General features: G+C 46.2%; 1 protein-coding gene across 1 annotated transcript in view; it reads right to left on the bottom strand.

Moving 5' to 3' along the window:
• The window catches only part of SLC37A1 (solute carrier family 37 member 1), a 102,531-nt gene that overhangs the window by 78,436 nt on the left and 598 nt on the right, over positions 1-23,497 (bottom strand). The window contains exon 2 of the mRNA XM_027546892.1: positions 14,617-14,674. The gene's annotated coding sequence lies outside the window, so the exon portion shown is untranslated. The remainder of the gene's footprint in view (positions 1-14,616; positions 14,675-23,497) is intronic.

Genomic DNA, 23,497 nt, shown 5'->3' with positions numbered 1-23,497 from the left:
GCCACCAGGGAAGCCCCTATTAATTTTACAAAGATTAAAATAGTAATATTTTACAAAATATAGTTTTTACGTTATTATTTTGTATGATTGATTGTAAGAAATATTTGAAAAGTATTAGGGAGACAGTAAATTTGTATGAAATTTCCAAATAAAAGAGTTCACATTTTGAAATGAAAACAAGTAATTGCTCCAGTGGACATACCAGGTCTCATGCTTGACGTGGGTGCATGTAAGCTCAGGATGGGAGACAGCTGGGATGTTACCATGGGGACACTTTCTTGGTTAAAGTAGATGACCACCGGAAAGCCTTTTTTACAATCACAACATTTCCCAAAAGTTGAAATTATATTTAAGAATCTGACACTCTTTTCTTTCAACTTGTTTTGTTGACATTTCTTGTGCGAATCAACAGATAAATTTCCAGCCCAGTTGACATTTCATATCCAGCATTTCAAGCTCATGATGAAGCATGTCGGTCAGCACAGCAGTGCCTACGGGCTGCTGGTGCCAAAGCCGACTGCCAGGCTTCCAGAGAGATGAGCCCAGGGTGCCCAGACCTGGGGCTGCCCTGAACACATCTGCCTGGGTGGCCCTCGGCTTTAACCTCAAACTTCCATGTCGAGTTTGAATTTATTTTGATTTTATTTCAGAAAAGAGGAACAGACCCAATGAGAGGTACAAACACTCTGATCCAACAGACATGTCTTGGGTGCCTAATGGAGCCAGCCCCAAGCCAGGCACAGAGGCCTCAGTCAACAGGGGCCTTGCTTTCCCAGGATTCATAGAGCAAAGGCGTGTGGCAGGAACAGGCTGGTCCTCTCAGAGGGAAACTGATGTGAGCATGAGGGAGGACTCAGGTTCATTTCCTGGGGTGACCATAACAAAGGACCTCAAACTGGGTGACTTAAGATAACAGACATTTACAGTCTCTCGGTTCTGGAGGCCAAGACTCGGGCAGGGGACTTCCCTGGCGGTCCAGTGGTTAAGACTTCACCTCCCAGTACATGGGTGCAGGCTTGATTCCTGGCCAGGGAGCTAAGATCACACATGCCTCTCAGCCAAAAAAAACTAAAACAAAAACATAAAAACAAAACCAATATTTCAACAAATTCAATAAAGACTTTAAAAATGGCCCACATTAAGAAAAAAAATCTAATAAAAAGAAAAAAGACGTCGGCAGGGATGTGCTCCCTCCAAAGTCTCCAGGGAAGTTTCTGTTTCACGTCTTTCTCTCAGCTTCTGATGTCACTGGCCATCCCGGGTGTTTTTTACCTTGTCGGGGGTGTGTGTGTGTGTGTGTGTGTGTTAGCTGCTCAGTTGTGTCCAACTCTTTGCAACCCCATGGACTGTAGCCTTCCAGGTTCCTCTGTCCATGGGATTCTCCAGGCAAGGATACTGGAGTGGGCTGCCATTGCCTTCTTGTAACTACATGGCTCTAATCAGCCTCTGTTTTTACCTTCTCCAGGCTTGTCGGCATTCACATTGTCTTTTCTCCCTCTGTCTGTATCTCTTTTTCCCTCTGATAAGGACACCAGTTATGCTGGATTTATGCTCCCAACTCCAGGAGGAATTCAACTAAACTCATTATATCTGCAGTGATCCCATTTCCACTAAGGCCACATTCAGAGCTTCAGGGAAGAACATGAATTTGTGGGGTGGGGCAGGGCAGGAGGGGAACATTATTTAACACAGAACAAGGCTGTAAGGTTCTGTATAAGCCTGAACAGTGCTAGGGAGGGCACTCCCAGGTGAGCAGCATCAGGAAGTTGGCACCTGAGGTCCGTGGAAGTCAGGGGAGTGGGCTGTCACTGGGATCCAGGGCGCTAAGGCTACAGAGGGACCTGTTGGACTGACAGGAACTTTAGCAGAGGAGTAGCGGGGGAAAGATTCAGGGAATCCACAGCCCCAGCTCTGCTCCAGACCTCCCACTGCCTGACTAGGAGGGGGTGGAGGCCAGGAGAATCCCCTGGACACAGTGCAGCGCTGGACAGATGTGGTCCTTTCCTTGCCAAGAGCTTCCAGCTAGCGGAGGTGTCAGGTCACCAGCGATCACAATACCAACTCGTTATAATAGGAGACACTGTTGCTGCTGTTTAGTCTCTAAGTCTTGTCTGACTCTTTGTGACCCCATAGACTGTAGCCCACCAGACTCCTCTGTCCATGGGATTTCCCAGGCAAGAATACTGTAGTGGGTTGCCATTTCCTCCTCCAGGAGATCTTCCTGACCCAGGGATCGAACCTGAGTCTCCTGCATTGGTAGGCAGATTCTTTAACACTGCGCCACCTGAGAAGTCCAATAGTGGACATGGGTGACAAAGAGGGTTGCCTGACCCAGACTTGATGGTCACAGGAGGTGACATGTCAGGAGCACACTAGGAGTTGGCCTAGAGCTTGGAGAAGAGAAGTCTGTGCAGAGGGAGCACTGCAGGTACAAAAGCCTCCAAGACAGGCTGATTGGGGAGTGGGGATGGAGCGGGGTGAGTGAGAGGGCAAGGCTGAGGACTCTGGCAGCAATCTGACGGTTGTCTGGGAGCGCAGATGGAAGGAAGGTCTAAGAGGTGACAGAAAGGAGGCAAATGAGGAGGAGGAGGGTGGACACCCAACTGTTGGACCTGGGCAGTTACGTGGATGGTGGCGTCTTCACAGAGACAGGGAACAAAGAGAGGACAAACAGACTCGAGGGGTGGAGGCGGGGACAGGAAATTAGTTTATATTTGTTGAGCAATCGGTTCCTGAAGGACCATTCAGTGGGGATGTTGACTGGAGTTGGACATGTGTGTCTGGAGTCTGTGGAAGAACCCTAGGCTGGTGAGGGATGTGGGTGTAGACGACCAGGAGGGAAGAAAGCTTGCCAACACCTATGGGCCACGCAGGGAGACAGGCTGGAAGCTGAGGATGGAGCAGAGGGAAAAGCCAGAAGACTGTGATGTCCAGGAACCCGAGAGAGACACTGGAGGCTGCAAAGAAGTCAGGGTCTACTGACTTCACCTGGAAGGGGATGACTGAAGTTTCCATGGGTGTGGGGTGGGTGGGTGTGGAAAAGGAGACAGCATGGAGCAGAAAACCATTCCAGGAAGATTGGCTGTACAAAGAAAGGAAAGGCCCAACGTTGGAGAGGGACTTAGGGAGAAGAAGGGATATGTTTTAAATGTGTGGACATTTTCAAGCATAGATGAAAATGGAGATAACATAACAAAGCCCCAGGGACCCAACACCAGCCTTCGTCAATGATCAGTGTATGGCCAGTTTTGTTTCCTGTCTTGACTCACTTCCTGTCCCAGGATTATTTTGCAGAAAATCCCAGACATTATATTTCACCTATACAATTTCACGTGTATTTCTAAAAGATACATTTTTAAGCATAACCACTTTACCATCATCATGGCTCCCCCAAGCAACAATAATCCCATAGCAGCATCAACTACCCAGCCCATGTTTTCACTCCCCTGAGTGTCCTGTAAGAGGTCTCATGCTCTGAGTTCACTTTCAGGTGGGGACACGAACAGCCCATGTTAGCGTATCGTCTGACATGTCTCCTAGGTCTCTCCATCTGGAGATTCCCTTCTGTCTTTGTCCTGAGCCATTTGTCACTGTCATCACGGAGGCCGGGCCCTTCTTCTTGTGGAGCTTCCTACACTGTGTGCTGTGCTGACTCCTTCTTTATGACATGATCAAACTCATTCTTTGTGCATTTCCTTTGTATTTCCTGAAACTAGCAATGAGGTCTCGAGGTCTGATCATATTCTGGTTGATTCAAGGCAGAGAGACACCGAGCCTTGGGTCATCCTCTGCGGTGTTAGACATGCCTCACCTAAATTCCAGAGACAGCAATGGCACCCCACTCCAGTACTCTTGCCTGGAAAATCCCATGGATGGAGGAGCCTGGTGGGCTGCAGTCCATAGGGTCGAGAAGAGTTGGACACGACTGAGTGACTTCACTTTCACTTTTCACTTTCATGCATTGGAGAAGGCAATGGCAACCCACTCCAGTGTTCTTGCCTGGAGAATCCCAGGGACAGGGGAGCCTGGTGGGCTGCCGTCTATGGGGTCACACAGAGTCAGACACAACTGAAGCAACTTAGCAGCAGCAGCAGCACCTAAATTCATTACTTCATTAGAGATAGAATCCATACTTGTGAGATGCCGCTATCAGAATTCCATTGTTTCTTTTTTATTTGCTAGCATACTTTTATAAAAAGAAACATCCCCTCTGGGGTTTCCCTGGTGGCTCAGTGGTAAATAATCTGACTGCCAATGCAGGAGACACAGGTTCAATCCCTGGTCTAGGAAGATCCCATATACTGTGGAGCAACTAAGCCCATGTCCCAAGACTACTGAGCCCGCACTCTAGAGCCCAGGAACCACAACTAATGAGCCTGTGAGCTACAGCTACTGAAGCCCGTGTGCCCTGGAGCCTGTGCTCTGCAATAAGAGAAGCCACTGCAGTAAGCCCATGTACTGCAATGACGAGTAACCCCTACTAGAGAAAGCCTGGGCAGCAATGAAGACCCAGCACAGTAAACAATACATAAATAAAATTATATAAATATGCTGCTCTCTCTTTCTCTCTCTCTCTCTCTCTATATATATAAAGAAAAATGTCCCCTCATCAATCATTCAATTATTCAGTTAACTCTGAGGCACAGTTCATATAGGAAAGGCAGGATAAAGGTGAAATTCCTTATTCATCAGTTGTCCAAAAAAATGAGCTGATTTTCTAGTGTTCTTCAAAAGTGAGCCATGAGTTTTTTGTGCTCTGCGTTTTCATGCTCAGCATTAGTGGGTGGAGCCACAGTAGCTGTGTTTGCATCCACTCCCTTTGTTACTCTCCTCCCTGAATCTCACTGGACCACACTGGCCAGTCCTTGGCCAGTGGGAGGCTCTTCTAAGTGACTCCTGGGTCCTTCTGATGTGACCCAGGTACTTTGTCTTCCAGGGTGACACACAGTCATGCATATCCTGCCCAGACTGGAGTCAGCCCCTCCCCCAGGAGGCCAGGTCCTGGAGCAGCCAGAAGGGAAGGTGGGGGTGGGCAGGAAAGGGAGCTCCAAGCTTTAACGACACAAGTCCCACTACAGGAAGAAAGAGCAGGAATCCAGAGTATGTGAGGAGGAATGAGCCTCGGGCTGGAGAAGGGGTGAAGGAAAAGGGCAGGAGCAGAGTGCAGTCCCTTGGCAGGTGAAAAGGCACGAGGGGTGGAGTCTTAGCTCTGTTCCCTTTGTCACAGAAAGGAGTCAGCTGTGAAAGTGAAGAGGGAGGCTTTTGGGGGGACATCCAGAGAGTTGAGGGGAACCTCTAGGAACCCTGAGGAGGGGACAGCAGGTGCAGCTGGGAAACCAGAAGGAAGGTCATGAGATGAACATCTCTTGGTGCTAGTCTGTGAGGCAGTGCAAATGTGTCCGAGAGTCCAGTGGCACGGAGAGAGGACACAGCAGTGGACAGCTCCACGTGGAAGGCTCAGCTTTCACCACCCTCTATTCACAGGGAACATTCACTCCTTTCCCTGGTCTTAAGAAAGAGGCAATTTCAACCCTGCTGGAAGGTGGGGTCATCCATATGAGAGAGTCACCAAAAATGAGCACCTACTATGTACCTGAAGAACTATGGACAGAGGTTCAGGACACTGTACAGGAGGCAGTGATTAAGACCGTCCCCAAGAAAAAGAAATGCAAAAAGGAAAAATGGTTGTCTGAGGCAGTCTTACAAACAGCTTCCCTGTAGGGCTTCCCTTATAGTTCAGTCCGTAAAGAATCTGCCTGCAGTGCAGGAGACCCTGGTTCAATCCCTGGGTCGGAAAGATCCCCTGGAGAAGGAAATGGCAACCCACTCCAGTATCCTTGCCTGGAAAATCTCAGGGACACAGGAGCCTGGTGGGCTGCAGTCCATGGGGTCACAAAGAGTCCGGCATGACTGAGCGACTAACACTTACTTACAAACAGCTGAAAAAAGAAGAGAAGTGAAAGGCAAAAGAGAAAAGGAAAGATATACCTATCTGAATACAGAGTCCCAAAGAACAGCAAGGAGAGATAAGAAAGCCTTCCTCAGTGATCAATGCAAAGAAATAGAGGAAAACAACAGAATGGGAAAGACTAGCAATCTCTTCAAGAAAATCAGAGATACCAAGGGAACATTTCATGCAAAGATGGGCAAAATAAAGGACAGAAATGATATGGACCTAACAGAAGCAGAAGATATTAAGAAGAGGTGGCAAGAATACACAGAAGAGCTATACAAAAATATCTTAATGACCCAGATAACCAATCACCAAGCCAGACATCCTGGAGTCCAAAGTCAGGTGGGACTTAGGAAGTATCACTATGAACAAAGCTAGTGGAGGTGATAGAATTCCAGCTGAGCTATTTCAAGTCCTAAAAGATGATGCTGTAAAAGTGTTGCACTCAATATGCCAGCAAATTTGGAAAACTCAGCAGTGGCCACAGGACTGGAAAAGGTCAGTTTTCATGCCAATCCCAAAGAAAGGCAATGCCAAAGAATGTTCAAACTACTGCACAATTGCACTCATCTCACACACTAGCAAAGTAACGCTCAAAATTCTCCAAGCCAGGCTTCAACAGTACATGAACAGTGAACTTCCAGATGTTCAAGCTGGATTTGGAAAAGGAAGAGGAACCAGAGATCAAATTGCCAACATCTGTTGGATCATCAAAAAAGAAAGAGAGTTGCAGAAAAAACATTTACTTCTGCTTTATTGACTATGGCAAAGCCCTTAACTGTGTGGATCACAACAAACTGTGGAAAATTCTGAAAGATATGAGAATACCAGACCACCTTACCTGCCTCCTGAGAAATCTATACAGGTCAAGACGCAACAGTTAGAACTGGACATGGAACAACGGACTGGTTCCAAATTGGGAAAGGAGTATGTCAAGGCTGTATGTTGTTGCCCTGCTTATCTAACTTATATGCAGAGTACGTCATGTGAAATGCCAGAGTGGATGAAGCACAAGCTGGAATCAAGATTGCCGGGAGAAATGTCAAGAACCTCAGATATGTAGTGACACCACCCTTATGGCAGAAAGCAAAGAGGAGCTAAAGAGCCTCTTGATGAAAGTGAAAAGGGAGAGTAGAAAAGTTGGCTTAAAACTCAACATTCAGAAAACGAGGGTCATGGCATCCAGTCCATCACTTCATAGCAAATAGATGGGGAAACAATGGAAACAGTGACAGACTATTTTGGGGAGCTCCAAAATCTCTGCAGATGGTGACTGCAGCCATGAAATTAAAAGATGTTTGCTGCTTGGAAGAAAAGCTATGACCAACCTAGACAGCATATTAAAAAGCAGAGACATTACTTTGCTGACAAAGTCTGTCTAGTCAAAGCTATGGTTTTTACAGTAGTCATGTATGGATGTGAGAGTGGGACCATAAAGAAAGCTGAGTGCAGAAGAATTGATGCTTTTGAACTCTGGTGTTGGAGAAGATTCTTGAGAGTCCCTTGGACTGCAAGGAGATCAAACCATTCAATTCTAAAGGAATTTCTGAAGCTGAAACTCCAATACTTTGGACACCTGATGTGAAGAATTGACTCTTGGAAGAGACCCTGATGCTGGGAAAGATTGAAGGCAGGAACAGAAGGGGGTGACAGAGGATGAGATGGTTGGATGGCACCAATGGCTCAATGGACATGAATTTGAGCAAGCTCTGGGAGTTGGTGATGAACTGGAAATCCTGGTGTGCTGCAGTCCATGGGGTCGCAAAAAGTTGGACATGACTGAGCTACTGAACTGAACTACATGCACAATAAGTTCTATGTAGAAGCAGGGGTTGCCATGAGAAATAAGACAAAAAAAAAAAAAAAAAGGACCTTCCACCAAGAAGTTCTGTCTCTGCAGGGAAACCATGAGTCATGGCAGGTGCAAATCCAGAGAGGGCAGACATTGCCCGGGGAGGGCAGAGGGGGACAAGGGCCCCAGAGGGAGCCTTGAGGAAGCTGGGCTTCAGAGCACAAGAAAATGCCTCCCGCTTCGAGGCATGGAAAGCGTGAAATATTATTGGAGAGATAAGGAAAGGTAACATCAGTACATGTTTACTTACTGTGAAGGCATCTCATTTTATCTCTATTGATCAAACAGCAAAAATTCTAGCAGTATGGGGTGGTCAACCGGTGCACCAGGGAGGTTTTTGGTTCAGTTGCTAATGTTGTTGGTAAAGAACAGAATGAAAAGCCTCCCACTAGAAGCATGTCCTGTATTGCAGGCAGACAAGAGTCCACATGCCAAGGAGTTGTGGTCCCACCAAGGATGGAGAAGCAGGCCTGCTAGGTCCCCGGGGGCCCAGAGAGAAGAAGGCCAGGCCTTCAGGCTTCCCTGGTGGCTCAGTGGTGAAGAATTCACCCGCTAACACAGAAGACACAAATTCGATCCCTGATCCCACAAGACTCAGAGCAACTAAGCCATGGCATCACAATCACTGAGCCTGTGCGCTACAGCCGAGCAGCTGCAACTACTCAAGTCCTTCACTCGGGATCCCGTGCTAGACAACAAAAGAAGATACTGCAGTGAGAAGCCTGCGCACTGCAACTAGAGCAGCCCTCGCTCTCCGCAGCTAGAGAAAGTCTGAGCAGTAACGAAGACCCAGCAAAGACAAAGATAAATAAAGAAAAAGAAGGCCAGGCCTTGGGGTGCTGCAAGCTGCCAAACTCTTGACTCAACCCTAGCTGACTCACTCTGTCCCCACCCGAGGCTCTCGTCTGGATGGGAAGGGCCCAGGCAGCAGGGTTTAACAGTATTTAGAAACATTGTCAGGGAATGTCAGAGACTGAGCTCAGCTCCAAAACAAGAGTGCCGAGAAGTCTAAGCTGGACAGAACAATCTCAGGGAACTCATAGTTTCTTTATAAACAGAGAAAAGGGTCAGAGTGGAGAGTTGCTGCCTCTGGGCTGTGAGAAGAGGCACAAAAAGCACCAAGCCATGTTTTTTCAAATAGAATAATAATAATAATAATAAAATTAATGTAAAAAACAAAGATAGAAGGCACACACACACATGCTTAGCCTAGGCCATGACTCATTAGTGGTAGGATTTTAGACTTCATGATACTGTGGTTCAGCTGGTAAAGAATCTGCCTGCAATGCGGGAGACCTCAGTTCGATCCCTGGGTTGGGAAGATCCCCTGGAGAAGGGAAAGGCTACCCATTCCAGTAGTCTGGCCTGGAGAATTCCATGGACTGTATCCTCATGGGGTTGCAAAGAGTTGGACATGACTAAGCAACTTTCACATCCTGCGTTAGGACACATTTTGTGGAGAGTAGCTTTGCAAATCCTGTGATAACACCTAACATGGAGGCACCCTCCCATTTGCAAGGGTGTGTGTTTTAGTCACTCAGTCGTGATTGACTCTTTGTGACCCCATGGACTGGAGTCCATGGACTGGAATATTGGAGTAGATGGTTGATCCCTTGTCCAGCGGATCTTCCCACCCCAGGGATCAAATTCGCATCTCCTGCGCTGGCAGGCAGATTCTTTAAAGTCTGAGCTGTCCTGTGATAACATCTAACACTGAGGCACCTGCCCATTTGCAAGGGTGGCCCTCAGCAAACTGCCTGTCTAAGACAGGGTCAAATGTTCCTGCTCCCAGCCCCTGGTGATGTTTCTTGCTTTTTTTCTGTGCTGTAATAAGGGGAGTGGTCCCTGGAAAATGCCTGAGAGCCTTGGGAGTAGCCAGACCCTGGCTCCACGGGGGCTACTGGATATTTGCACTGACCTATGCTTTCAGCCAGGAACCCCCCAGCCCCACCCCAGGGCTAACTTGTTGCTGGAGTCCATCTGTTGTAATTCCTCCTAGTTTTAAGCCTATAGGTAGTAAGTCAGGGAGAGGAAAACAGGAATCTGGCTCATCAGCAAAGGAGTGGAGTCATACCATGGACCCCCTCCCCCACCTCCAGCTGAGCTAGTGCAGATAAACAGGATAAGAAAGTTGGAATCTTTTTTTTTTTTTAAGATTTTTTGATGTGGATCATCTTAAAGTCTTTATTGAATTTGTTACAGTATTGCTTCTGTTTTTTTTATGTTTTGGTGTTTTGATCCCAAGGCATGGGGGACCTTAGCCCCCAGCCAGGGATTGAACCTGCGACCCTCGCATTGGAAGGTGAAGCCTTAACCACTGGACCACCAGGGAAGTCTGCGAATTGGAATCTTTTTATGAGGTCCTCCACAAAGCTTGACACTTTTCAGTCTAGGTGTGATTTGGTAAATTATGTGTTATAAATCACAGGGTTGTACTTTAAATTTCCCTCTGGGCCTGTATTTGGTGATTTATGAAGAGGGGGTGCTTTTATTTGAAACAATATGTTAACAGCCTGGTGGGAGAATGTGGCTACAGTGGGCCCTGTTCACCTTTGGATTCTGCATCTGTAGATTCAACCAACCAGTGGATGGAAAATATTAAAAATACTTAAAAAAATTTCAAGAAAGCTCCAAAAAACGAAACTTGGATTTGCTACACACCAACAACTACTGACACAGCATTGACATTGTATTAGGTATTAGAAGTCATCTAGACATAACCTGACTTCAAGCCAGGCTTCAACAGTGTGTGAACCAAGAGCTTCCCAATGTACAAGCTGGGTTCAGAAAAGGCAGAGGAACCAGAGATGAAATGGCCAACATCCATTGGCTCACAGAGAAAACAACAGAACTTCAGAAAAATATCTACTTCTCCTTTATTGACTATGCAAAAGGCTTTGACAGTTGGATCACAACAAACTGAAAAATTCTTTTTTTCTTTTTTTTGAAAATTCTTAAAAAGATGGGACTACCAGACCACCTTACCTGGTTCTTGAGAAACCTGTATTCAGGTAAAGAAGCAACAGTTAGAATTGGACATGGAACAATGGACTAGTTCAAAATTGGGAAAGGACTACACCAAGGATGTATATTGTCACTCTGTTTATTTAACTTATATGCAGAGTACATCATGTGAAATGCCAGACTGGATGAATCAGTCAAGCTGGAATCAACACTGCCGGGAGAAATACCAACAACCTCAGATATGTAGATGATACCACTTTAATGGCAGAAAGTGAAGGGGAACTAAAGAGCCTCTTGAAGAAGGTGAAAGAAGAGAGTGAAAAAGCTGACTTGAAAATCAACATTCAAAAAACTAAGATAATGGCATCTGGCCCCATTACTTCACAGCAAATAGAAGGGGAAAAGTGGAAGCAGTGACAGACTTTATTTTCTTGGGTTCCAAAATCACTGCAGATGGTGACTGTAGCCATGAAATTAGAAGATGCTTGTTCCTTGGAAGGAAAGGTATGACAAACTTAGATAGCGTATTAAAAAGCAGACATGTCACTTTGCCAACAAAGGTCAGTAGAATCAAAGATGTAGTTTTCCCAGTAGTCATGTATGGATGCAGGAGTTGGACCATAAAGAAGGCTGGATGCCAAAGAACTGAAGCTTTTGAACTGTGGTGTTGGAGAAGACTCTTGAGAGTCCCTTGGGCTGCATGGAGATCCAACCAGTCAAACCTAAAGGAAACCAGCCCTGAATATTCATTGGAAGGACTGATGCTGAAGCTGAGGCTTCAATACTTTGGCCACATGATGCGAAGAGCCAACTCATGGGAAAAGACCCTGATGCTAGGAAAGATTGAGAGTAGGAGGAGAAGGGGGAAGCTGAGGATGGGATGGTTAGATAACATCACTGACTCAAGGGACATGAATTTGAGCAAACTATGAGAAGGACAGGGAGGCCCGGGGTGCTGTAGTCCATGGGGTCGCAAAGAGTTGGACAGGACTTAGGACTAAACAATAGCAACAGAGATAAAGTATATGGGAGGATGAGTGTGGGTTGTACGCAAACAGGATACCATATAAAGAACTTGAGCATACTTAGAGTTTGGTATCTGCTGGAGGTGGGGTTCTAGACCCAACTCCCCACAGAAACCGAGGGGCAATTGTACTCATGTTCTCTCTACCAAGCCCATCTTTTCCCAGCCAACATGGAGCCTGGGAAAGTCTGGCTGTGAACGGGGAGGCTCTCTGCCCAGGCAGCTGAATCCACTTTGCTCACCCAGGGGTGACAGTGCCAGCTCCCACCACAGCTTCCAATGATGACCTCGGCACTCACTTGGTCACTGGAAGGCTTGGCCCTGGGCTCCCCCAGGTGCTACCTTTTCTAGATCACTAGGACATAGCTCACTCTAGTCACCTCCTGACTCTCCTCTTTGGGGAGGGAGAGGGTAATGACTTGTTTATGTCTTCTGATGATTGCATTTGCTTTATGACTGCCTAGAGGCTTGTCCTAGCAGCTAGAACATAAAAAACCAGACCCGGGGAAGAGAGAGAGACGTACAGACAAGCAGGGATGCCAGAACCATAGAGGACAGGCCAGAACCTACAGCTGAGAAAGGGCTTTTGAGGGTCATTCCATAGCCGGGGGAAGCAGGTACCCAGAGAAGACACGTGAAACAGCATTTGCTTAGTAACACACTGGAGTACAGTTTCCTCAAGTACCACCTCTACATCCTTCAAATGTGTATTGAACATTTTCACTCATTCTTTTATATCAAATCTTGATTGAGTCAAAATAATTTTAAGAGGAAAGTGGAAAAAAGTTGGCTTAAATTTCAACATTCAAAAAACTAAGATCCTGGCATCCAGTCCCATCATTTCATGACAAACAGATGGGGAAACAGTGACAGACTTTATTTTCTTGGGCTCCAAAATCACTGCAGATGGTGACCGCAGCCATGAAATTAAAAGATGCTTGTTCCTTGGAAGCAAAGCTATGACTGACCTAGACAGCATATTAAAAAGCAGAGGCATTCTTTTGCCAACAAAGGTTGATCTAGTCAAAGCTATGGTTTTTCCAGTAGTCATGTATGGATGTGAGAGTTGGACAATAAAGAAAGCTGAGCTCTGAAGACTTGATGCTTTTGAACTGTGGTGTTGGAGAAGACTTGAGAGTTCCTTGGACCACAAGGAGATCAAACCAGTCAATCCTAAAAGAAATCAGTCCTGAATATTCATTGGAAGGACTGATGCTGAAGCTGAAACTCCAATACTGTGGCCACCTCATGCAAAGAGCCAACTCATTGGAAAAGACCCTGATGCTGGGAAAGATTGAGGGCAAGAGGAGAAGGGGGCAACAGAAGATGAGATGGTTGGATGGCATCACTGACTCAATGGACAAGAGTGTGAGCAAGCTCTGGGAGTTGGTGATGGACAGGGAAGGCTGGCATACTGCAGTCCATGAGGTCACAAAGAGTTGAACAAGACTGAGTGAATGAACTGAAGTGAACCCTGTAAGTCAGTGGTAAAGAATCTGCCTGCCAATGTAGGAAGCACAGGAGAGGCAGGTTCAGTCCTAGGGTAGGGAAAATCTCCTGGAGGAGGAAATGGCAACCCACTCCAGTATTCCCACCTGGAAAATTCCATTGAAAGAGGAGCCTGGTGGGCTCACAAAGAGTCAGACAGAATTGAGCATGGACACGGACAGGAACTTTTAAGATGAAATACTATTGTTTCTGAAAACACTTTTGAAGACATTTGGGTGCATTACCCCATAATCGTAAGTGAAAAATAAAACAACTCCAATTAAATACAAATACATCCCCATTCAAGAAGGCTGGGAGGATAAGCGGAGGAGGATACGAGAAGTCTTTGGAAGGCAGGGTTAGTGGTCATCTTTACTTACCTCTTTATACTTTACTGTATTTTCCCAATTTTCTGAGAGCATTTAGTAATTTTAATAATCCAAGTCTAGGCTCTGTGCTAGATTGCAGGGGTCAAGGCCCTGGTCCCCCTAGGGAGGTTGACCCAGAAACACAAGTCACAGCTAGGCAGGGGGGGCAACAACCACAGCCAGAGGGGGGTCAGAAGGAGCCAGAGAGGCGTCTCGCCATCAGGAGAGGCGGCCCCCAGAGGTGACATCTAGGTAAGTTACAGTAAGTCCCCTATGTATGAATGAGTTCCATTCCAAGTCCAATTTGTTCATAAGTACAACAAATTCAGTCCAGGTACCCAGTGAACACAATCAGCTATATAGTACTCTACTGGGATAGATTTATAATACTTTTCACACAAATAATCCACAAAAGAAACAACCAAAAAATAAAGAAAAACATGTTAGTATTATAGAACAGTATCTTGAAAAGTACAGTAGTCCAGGACAACAGCTGACATACGGGGGCTGGCATTGAGTGAACAGACAAGAAGAGTTACTGACTGCAGGAGGGAGAGGAGGTGGGAGATTATAGAGCTGAAGGGTCACCAGCAATAGGAGACGAAGGGCAAGCTGCAGTTTCACTCACGCCTGACGTTGATGGAATGCATGTTTGCATCTTTGAAAGTTCACAACTTGAAGGTTCGTATGTAGGGGAATTACTGTAGTAAAGCTGAAGAACTATTCCCCAGGTAGAGAACATGGGTCTTGTGTTTCAGAGAACAAGCAACAACGTACAAGGATCCATGAGGGTGTCTTGGAGAAATGTGATCTAAATAGTCAGCAATAGCTAACGTAGAGGGAGAAGGAGCCCTGGGGTGGGGGAGGGAGGGTCCTTATCTCCACAAATAATCAGGGAAATACAAAGTAAAGGCACTCTGAGACACTGTTTTGCCCAGAAAATTAGCAGATAAGAGAAATGACTTACAGCAGGCGGGGGAGCAGCAGCGATCAGTCACTCTGTTGGAGTGGGCAGGACTGGAGTTCTAGAAGGCAATGCGGGAGTAGGTGTTTATAGTCTTAAGGTTTCTTCCCACCGCCCAGTAACCCTTCATCCTATACAACTGAATTCTACAGCAGAGTCGGATTTGAGGTGTGGACAGAGACCTGTGCACTCAGAGGGTTATGATTTTCCTCATTTCTTCATTCATTTCTTTAGCTGGGGGAGAGGTTCCCAGGTGTTCACTGAGTGACTTTGTTACATCACTGACATTTCTGAATATGTATTCTTCTGTATGCATCAAATATTATACAATCAATGACTTCAAAAGATCAGTTAAACACACATGTTACGTTTCCCCAGCATCTGGCGTTTCCAGAGCATTCTCATCCTCAACATCTTATTTGACCCTTATGACCTCCGGCAGGTTGGGCAGCCTGATTCTGGGAAGTGTGTACATGTCACTCAGCTTGCACCCTCCTCCTCTGCTGCTTACTCAGAGAGACTCATCTGGCCCTGAAAGGTGCAGCCCCTTGTCCCATAGGATCTCCTACCACCATCACTGCGGGTCATAGCAAGGTCACAGGTAATATCAGACGCAGAACCAAGCTTCTTATCTGCAAGTCGGGAAAGTGAAAGTTAAGTCGCTCAGTCATGTCTGACTCTATGCGACCTCATGGACTGCAGCCCACCAGGCTCCTCTGTTCATGGGATTTTCCAGGCAAGAGTACTGGAATGGGCTGCCATTTCCTTCTCCAGGGGATCTTCCCGACCCAGGGATTGAACCCAGGTCTCCTGCATTGCAGACAGATGCTTTACCATCTGAGCCACCAGGGAAGGACATTCATTTTAGAATAAGGCATTAACAGGTCAGTCAGTCAGTCAGTTCAGTCGCTCACTCATGTCCGACTCTTTGCGACCCCATAAATCGCAGCACGCCGGGCCTCCCTGTCCATCACCAACTCCTGGAGTTCACTCAGACTCATGTCCATCGAGTCAGTGATGCCATCCAGCCATCTCATCCTCTGTTGTCCCCTTCTCCTCCTTCCCCCAATCCCTCCCAGCATCAGAGTCTTTTCCAATGAGTCAACTCTTCACATGAGGTGGCCAAAGTACTGGAGTTTCAGCTTTAGCATCATTCCTTCCAAAGAAATCCCAGGGCTGATCTCCTTCACAATGGACTGGTTGGATCTCCTTGCAGTCCAAGGGACTCTCAAGAGTCTTCTCCAACACCACTGTTCAAAAGCATCAATTCTTCAGCGCTCAGCCTTCTTCACAGTCCAACTCTCACATCCATACATGACATCCATACAGGAAAAACCATAGCCTTGACTAGACGGACCTTTGTTGGCAAAGTAATGTCTCTAGGGATGTGTATTTCCTTCTTGTCAACTGCCACGCTTATAAGAGTGATAATCATAGATTATAGCCCGCCAGGCTCCTCTGTCCATGGGATTCTCCAGGCAAGAATCCTGTAGTGGGTAGCCATTCCCTTCTCCAGGGGATCTTCCCGAGCCATGGCTTGAACCCAGGTTTCCAGTATGACAGTCAGATTCTCTACCATCTGAGCCACCAGGAAGCTGTACTCGTATAAGAGACATAACCTCAAACAGTTAAAAGAGCTCCTTACACATAGAAACCTACTTATCTGTATATTTCCAGAAACTTCTGTCTCTTTCAACCCTTATGGGTATTAGTGGTATTAAATATAAGCATTAAACATCATCTGTTGTTCACAGAGTAACTTCTGACTGTCACAATTACCTGGCTGAACCATCTTTGGCAGTTTGGTCTTCTCCAGGAAGACACAATTGAAAATGACCAAGATAATCTGGAGTCAAAACCTCCCCAAAGACCTGTTGATGAACAGAATGTGCTTGTTTCTATATGAGTAACCAAAGTGCAGTTATTAACAATAATAGTGAACATTTACTATTATTGTTGAGCAACAGCAATGTAATTATTAATAATAATAGCTAGTATTTACCAGGTGCTTTACTATGTGCTGGGCACACACTAAGCTCATTATAAACATCTTATTTAGACCTTACAACAACCCTAAAAGGACAGTGAACTATTACCACCATTTTATTCAGAAAGAAGCAAACAAAGCTAAGATTTCAAATTTGGGTCTGACTCCTACCCACTAAATGCCATAGAAACTCTATTTTTTTTTTTAAAGCAATTGCAGTGCCTGTGTTTTTATATCTATCTGTAGGTACACCTCTAAGTGTGTGTTTGTGCATATATAGGAGTTCAATTTTCTTGGGTTCCAAAATCACAGCAGATGGTGACTGCAGCCATGAAATTAAAAGATGCTTGCTCCTTGGAAGAAAAACTATGACCAACCTAGAGAGCATATTAAAAAGCAGAGACATTATTTTGCCAACAAAGGTCCATCTAGTCAAAGCTATGGTTTTTCCAGTAGTCACGTATGGATGTAAGGTATGGATGTGAGACCATAAAGAAAGCTTAGCACTGACGAGTTGATGCTTTTGAACTGTGGTGTTGGAGAAGACTCTTGAGAGTCCCTTGGACTGCAAGGAGATCAAACCAGTCAATCCTAAAAGAAATCCATCCTGAATGGTCATTGCAAGGACTGATGCTGAAGCTGAAACTCCAATACTGTGGCTACCTGATGGGAAGAACTGACTCATTGGAAAAGACTCTGATTCTGGGAAAGATTGAAGGTAGGAGGAGAAAGGGACCACAGAGGATGAGAGTACCATCACTGACTGGATGGACATGAGTTTGAGCATGCTCTGGGAGTTGGTGATGGACAGCAAAGCCTGGCCTGCTGCAGTCCATGGGGCTGCAGAGTCAGACAAGACTGAGCGGCTGAACTGAACTGAGGAGTTCAATACTCAAGAATACAAGTATTTTAATAAACAACCTTCCATTTCCACAGTGAAGATGGGCCTGAATTCATTATGGTGAAAAGTCTGTGGTTTTTATCTGAGCAGTTTGTAAGCAAACAGGGAACCAACCCTATTTGCATCAGTCCTCAGGGACTTGACTTTTCTCAGTCGGTAAGGAATCCGCCCACAATGTGGGAGACTTGGATTTGATCCCTGGGTTGGGAAGATCCCCTGGAGAAGGAAATAGCAACCCAGTGCAGTATTCTTGCCAGGAGAATCCCTTGAACAGAGGAGCCTGGCGGACTGCAGTCCATGGGGTCGCAAAGTCTGACACTACTGAGCGACTTAGCAGAGCACAGCATTCTCAAGTAGGGAAGGGCCTCGACTCAGCCAGTCGCCATGGCAACTGCCTGGCAGCCCGACCCGGCAAGGAGGCTAGTCAGAAAGGTGTGGAAGCTCGGAAGCGGACCCCCAGGAGGCCTCCAGGACACTTTCCTCCCCCGGGGCAGTCCCACCCTATAAGCACAAGGCACCCTCCTCAGCTCCTCAGCGCTGAACCTTCGACGGGTTTCCTTCACTCCTTTTCGCTGGGTGTGGGGGAGGTAGAGAGAGGAGGGTCTCTCATTTATATTTAAGAAAAGCAAAAAGTTAACTTCTGCCTGGGGGAAGGAGCTCGGAGAAACCGTGGTCCCGGCCTTCTCCACTCACCCAAGGGCCCGCCGCCGCCGCGCCCCTCCCTTCTCCCGCGGAGGCCTTATCTGCGCAAGGGTGGGGGAAGGGGAGAGGACGGGAACCCCTTCCCGGGGGGTGATGGGAGGGGCCGGCTGGCTGGGGGATTATGGAAGTGCCTCCAGGGCCAGGGGAGGAAGTAGAAGAGAACTTCCTCCTTTTTCCTGGGAAGAAACTCCTAGTGATGGCCTCGCTGTGTGAGCGCTCTGCAGGCCTCCAGAGTTGGAAAGCTCTGCAGGCCTCCGGAGTTGGAAAACTCTGCTTCTGTGATCACCAAATGATTGCTTATCACCTGGGGGTTAAGGGTCACAGAGGCTGAGGCTGCCTGAGGTCCCATTGACCTAATGATGCCTTTTCTGGTCTCCCTAGGGAGAGGGTGGGTGGGGCTCTCAGCCTGACCTGAGAGACAGCATCCTCTTTCTGGAAGCAATCTCTGGGCTAGTTGCTGCTGCAGGAGGCTGGGGGTCCAGTCCTGAAGTTTACCTTACTTTGCCTTATTTGGACAACTGCTAAACCTGCAGGGTAGTGAAATTACTATAGATTGACTGAAAGATATTTTTGAGGGATGTTGGTGATTTAGTCAGTAAGTCATGTCTGACTCTTATTAACCCATGGACTGTAGCCCCGCAAGCTCCTCTGTCCATGGGATTCTCCAAACAATATTGGAGTGAGTTGCCTTTTCCTTCTCCAGGGGGTCTACCCAACCCAGGGATCAAACCTGGGTCTCCTGCATTGCAGGAGAATTCTTTACCAACAGAGCCACAAGGGACTTTGAGGGGCAGGGGGACTGACTTATTTGCTTAAGACATAAATCAAATTGTAAGTTTTAGGATCTAATAATTCAATGGCTAGACATCCAGCTGCTTATGGTGTGATCCAGAGCAGGGTATGTTTAAACCACTTTCTGGTTTTTTTAATCAAAGGATCTTTGAGCCAGTGGTTCTCCACTTGGTAGATGGTTAAGGTCACTTCCTCTCTCTTAAGAGCTTCCCTGGTGGCTCAGAGGTTAAAGTGTCTGCCTCCAATTCGGGAGACCTGGGTTCAATCCCTGGGTCGGGAAGATCCCCTGGAGAAGGGAATGGCAACCCACTCCAGTATTCTCACCTGGAGAATCCCATGGACGGAGGAGCCTGGTGGGCTACAGTCCATGGGGTTGCAAAGAGTTGGACATGACTGAGCAACTTCACTTTCTTTAACTTAAGGTCACTTCCAGAAAACCATAGTTATTCCTTTAAATCAGAGATCTGGGGGGAGGGCAGTAGAGTATAGTGATTAACAGTAATAGCTTGAGTCAGATGGCATGGTTTGAATCCCATTGGCTGTGTGATTTTGAGCAATGTCTTTTACCTCTCTGTGGCTTCTTTTCCTTAGCTGTACAATGGGGAAATGACAGTGATTATTTAATAAGACAATTCCTATAAAATTCCTCAAACACTGCCAGCACAGTCAGAACATTATTACTTCCTGGCATTGTGAGAGAAAATTTGAATTTCTGACATTTTTTTTTATGTGCAGAAAAGTTAACATCTAGTTGCATATTCTTGATTGTATTTCCATTTCATTCCAGATTTCTAATATTGAAAATGTTTTGAGGTTTTATTAAAAAAGACATGGTCTACTGAATTAAATGTGGCATCTGTCAAATATAAAGAAGAAAATCACAATCAGTCCTTCTGAAGTCCCCACTTTTTCCCACAAGAAATACTGTTCATTTGGGTGTTTACAGTGTTTTTAACTTTGCAGGTAACAAACAATATAATTGTAGGGTCTTGTGCATTAATTTGCCTGTACATTGTTTTGTTTTTTGAAGAGTGATGGATTTGGGTCTGGGATGTGGTTAAGACTGCAACCTTCCATTATGCAGCTGTTTCAGAGGGAAAGGTTTGTGTGTTCTGGAAGACCTGGGGATTATTTGGATATCTGCATCATGGGTTTGGGCTCTGTAATGCTGCCAGTAAGATCAAACTCTGTGTTTCCTCAGTCACTGCTTCCCTCTCCAGCAACATCCCACAACATACCTTTAAGGGGAGGTGGGTATGAGAATTTTCTGTTAATGATGTGTGATTCTTTTGTAATATCTTTGTTGATAGCATTATATAGCTAGCATAATAAATAATGTACTAATAAAGTGTCATCTTTGATCCCCAGGGCAACTGTTTGAGTTGGGAAGGGTTTATTCCCTTCAGTTAACAGGATAGGGATGTGAGAGTTGGACCATTAAGAAGGCTTTATGACCCATAAAGAAGGGTCAAAGAATTGATACTTTTGAACTGTGGTGCTGGAGAAGACTCTTGAGAGTCCCTTGGACAGCAATGAGATCAAATCAGTCAATCCTAAAGGAAATCAACCCTGAATGTTCACTGGAAGGACTGATGCTGAAGCTGACACTCCAACACTTTGGCCACCTGATGGGAAGAGCCAACTCATTGGAAAAGACCCTGATGCTGGGAAAGGTTGGGGGCAAGAGGAAAAGGGGGCAACAGAAGATGAGCTGGTTGGATGGCATCAATGACTCAGTGGACATGAGTTTGAGCAAATTCTGGGAGATAGTGAAGGACAGGGAATCCTGGTATGCTGCAGTTCATGGGGTCACAAAGAGTCGGACACGACTTAGCAGCTGAACAACAACAGCAGGATAGGAAACTGAGGCTCAGAGGACCGGGGAGTTCCCTGAGGTCACCAAAGCTAATAGGCTGTGCAATCCCAGACTTTAAAGTTGGGCATTTTGGCTCTAGGTGAGTAATGTTTCCACTAAATGAAGATGACTTTAAGACTTGTTTTCCCTCCATTGGAGAGGGCACTAGCAACCCACTCCAGTACTCGTGCCTGGAAAATGCCATGGACGGAGGACCCTGGTGGGCTGCAGTCCCTGGGATCACTGGGAGTCAGACACAACTGAGCAACTTCACTTTCACTTTTCACTTTCATGCATTGGAGAAGGAAATGGCAACCCACTCCAGTGTTCTTGCCTGGAGAATCCCAGGGACGGGGGAGCCTGGTGGGCTGCCGTCTATGGGGTCGCACAGAGTCGGACACGACTGAAGTGACTTAGCAGCAGCAGCAGCAGATCAATTTTTTAAAGTATTAGATTTAAATAATTAAAAATTGGGAATATTATTATTATAAAAGTTATTAAACCTTAAAAGCCACTAAGAATACCATGCAATATTTAGATTTAAGATAAAACACATTATTTGTATAATTTGCAAAAACACATTAAGAATTAGATATACAAATGTACAGTGGCCAAACCGTAATTAAAAACTGAATTTTGATCCACAACTTGCAGCAGCAAGCCCAGGAAACCAACCCACTATCTACAGTAACCCTCCCAGGAAACCACCCTACTGTAGGCCAGACTCCCAGGAAGTCAGTCCTTTTCTAACTGATCCAGGAGCAAATAAGAACCCCTTTAACAATAGGCTCCAAATGCGGCTTCCCAGGTGACTCAGTGGTAGAGAATATGCCTGCCAATGCAGGAGACACAGAAGACGATCTCTGGGTAGAGAAGATCCCCTGGAGGAAGAAATGGAAAACCACTCCAGTATTCTTGCCTGGAGAATCCCACAGACAGAGGATCCTGGCGGGCTACAGTCCATGGGGTCACAAAGAGTCAGACACGACTGAGCACACATGCACCACCAAATGGCCAAGACTTGATTAATAGTGAGAGTTTACCTAATTTTTGCCCCCATTTCCACCTTAGGGCCAATCAGAGAAAGCTGAATTTCTACCCTCACCGATCACATAGGATGCCTGGGTTCTCCTGAGCCCTCCAGCAGCTTCCCCCATACTCTCAGCCTCTGATCAGGATACTAAATTCTTACGTTTTTTCCTCTATAAAGTTTTCCCACTCCTCTGCCTGCTTTTTAGTCTCTTTCAAAATATAAGTGATCATGACTGACCCTCTTGCTAGAACAAGCCCCGAATAAAAGTCTTTGCTTGCTCTCATTGAGTGGTCTTTGTTCATTTCCACATGCAAAATAGAGATGCTTTCAAGTATATGTGATAAAGGAAGAACATATTTGCGTCTCACTCGGGGATCTAAAGGCTCACGTGGACTGGATTTCCCTGGCTTGGTTGATCATCCACTGTGTGCAAAACACTTTTCTAGGTGCTGTGGGGAGGCAGAGATGAGGGCAATGTGGCTCCTGAGTGTCCAATAATCAGATAACCACCTGGATGACTGTGACGTGAGACAGAGCTTGTCCTGTGTGTATGATAAAGATGGCTCAAGGTACAATGGGAATTAAGAGAAAGACAGCGAGAACAACTCACTTGAAGGATCAGAAGAAGCTGCAGGTGGAAGGTGTCCAATATTTAGAGTAAAAAATTAAAAATACAGAGGAATATGGTTAATATATACTAACAAAAACTCACTACTTTAAATTTTGCATATTGTCATGCTCAGACCTTTAAACTAGATACACAGATGGATAGATAGACAGATGATACAGAGAGGTGAAGTCCTTTCCTCTTTCTCCAACCCTGTCCCTCTCTTCCTCCCTGGGGGCATCCTTATCATGAATTTGGAGCTTTTTCTGGAAGTGGTTCCTTAGCCAGTCTTTGAAGAATGGCTCTGACTATAGGCAAGGCCATCAGAAGGAAGACTTCCAGGGGAAGCATTTGGCATAGGCCAAGACACAGACGTGGGGAAGTGAAGGATGTATTGGGGACTGTGCTCATGGTTTGCTTTTATCTGAATCATGTAACAAGTATAGGAAGGTGTTGATGGACCAGGAGGCTGAGAGGATGACTTGGGGTTTGAATATGGAGATAGTGAATACAGTGGTCTGCATGCAGTCTGGTCTGCACGTGGGTTTCCAAATAGAGGAGGAGGGTGAAGTGGTTAAGAGTGCCTAAGTCTGGAGACAAACAGGCTGAATCAGAGCCTATTGCCAGAGTTAACAAGGGGAGAAGGCCTGGATCAGGGTGGTGACAAGAGGAACTGGGAAGGAGATCATGAGGGGTCCTGGGCAGACCGAGTGTCAGATAACTGGAGGGAAGCTAGGAAGAGAGGCCCATTTAAGAGCGGGAATGAGTGTGAATGTGTGTGCGTGTGTGTGAGGGAGTGAGCTCCACTGGGAATTCCCAGGAGACTGGTTTCACATCTGGGATGGAGGAGGGGTGTCAAACCCTGACGGGCATCAGGGTAGCCTTGCATCTGCTAATGAGTCGAAGCTGACTCCTTGAGTCAGGAGAAGATGCTTACAAACACAAGAAAAGATATTGAAGAACGCATCTCTGTGGACTACCAACATGGAAGGGTCAGAAGAGTCCAG

This window comes from Bos indicus x Bos taurus, chromosome 1 (genome assembly GCF_003369695.1).
Source record: "Bos indicus x Bos taurus breed Angus x Brahman F1 hybrid chromosome 1, Bos_hybrid_MaternalHap_v2.0, whole genome shotgun sequence".
NCBI classification, from domain to species: Eukaryota; Metazoa; Chordata; class Mammalia; order Artiodactyla; family Bovidae; genus Bos; species Bos indicus x Bos taurus.
The sequence above is the reverse complement of the archived record's forward strand: the minus strand, read 5'-3'. Positions and strand labels throughout refer to the sequence as shown.